General features: G+C 28.2%; 1 pseudogene; it reads right to left on the bottom strand.

Annotated features, from left to right (window-relative positions):
* The window catches only part of LOC105447798, a 21542-nt pseudogene that overhangs the window by 6128 nt on the left and 14092 nt on the right, over window positions 1-1322 (bottom strand).

The following is a 1322-nucleotide window of genomic DNA, read 5'->3' as shown; positions in this document are numbered from 1 at the left end:
GTAAGTGATGCTTTAATTTTGTTGAGAAGTGTATATATATATATATATATATGTATATATATATTATATGTATATGATTTGTTTCATTTTGAAAAACTATTGTAAAAAACTTCATCTTTTTAATTTTAGAAAATTTCCTGAATTTTTTGATAGAAATTTGTCTGCAAGCTTGCGTGGATTAAAAAAATTCTTTTACAAATTTTTTCATTTCTTTCTTTTCGAACATTTACTTGACAGTTTGAGACATTTCGAGACTTGTATCGAATTTTATTGTGACACAAGCTGATCTCAATTGAGATATAATTATTTATTAATGATTTTTGTACAATGAGAGAAATGGGAATTCCATATTCAAAACTCTATGTTTCACATACACAATCACCAAAATTCTTTTTGAAACGCATCAGAGACTTTATATTGTAGTTTTCTTTTTTAAACAGCTAGAATCTGTGTGTAATATATATTCACCTTGAATTCGTAATAACAGCTGCCTTGGGAAGACCTGTAGTACCGCTGGTGTAAATGTACAAGAGTTTGTCGTGATAACCACTTTTTTCTTGTACTGCCGGCGGTGTAGCAGGTGTATTTAACAACATGGCATTCAAATCTTTCTCTTTTAACACAACTGACATTGCATTCGGATGATTTCCGAATCTGTACAACGTTAATTTAGCATCTAACGACGAGGCAATATCTGTCACAGCTGAAATTAACAGTTTACTAGAATTATAATAGTTATTGAACTACCCGAATTTGTTCAAGATTAATGAACAAATTTTCGAATATTAACAATTACTAAAGAAAATCAATTCTATGCTTAATTAAGGAGAAGACTAGGTCAGTGGCATCATGGATCCTGATCCCAATTATTTTTTTATGAAACTAGAGGCAAAATAAAGATATAGTGTTCGAGCGTTTGATTGAATGGGTCTTAGTTTTCGAGTAGAACTTTTTGAAAAATTTTTAAATAATAATATTCAATATTTAATAATAAAAAGCGATATATTTCTTTCAGCCAACATCGATATAGTCCGATGAGTAAAGGGCTTGCTTTCCAATCCAAAAGTTCATGTTCAATCCCTGGATGCTGCAATTTTTTTTAATGCGTTTTTATTTTTTTCATTTTTTTATTACTGATATTGTAATGTATGACTTATTTACATCAAAATGTGAATTTTTTCCCAAGCATTATTATAACCGATGTTGAATGAAAAAAATATATCGCTTTTTATTATTAAATATTGAATATTATTATTTAAAAAAATTTATTTTTTGAAAATTCTTACTCGAAAACTAAAGTCCATTCAATCAGATCGGAAGAG

This window comes from Wasmannia auropunctata, unplaced genomic scaffold (assembly GCF_000956235.1).
Source record: "Wasmannia auropunctata unplaced genomic scaffold, wasmannia.A_1.0 LD336092.1, whole genome shotgun sequence".
Taxonomy (NCBI): domain Eukaryota; kingdom Metazoa; phylum Arthropoda; class Insecta; order Hymenoptera; family Formicidae; genus Wasmannia; species Wasmannia auropunctata.
Note: the sequence above shows the minus strand (reverse complement) of the source record. Positions and strands in the feature narration are given on the sequence as shown.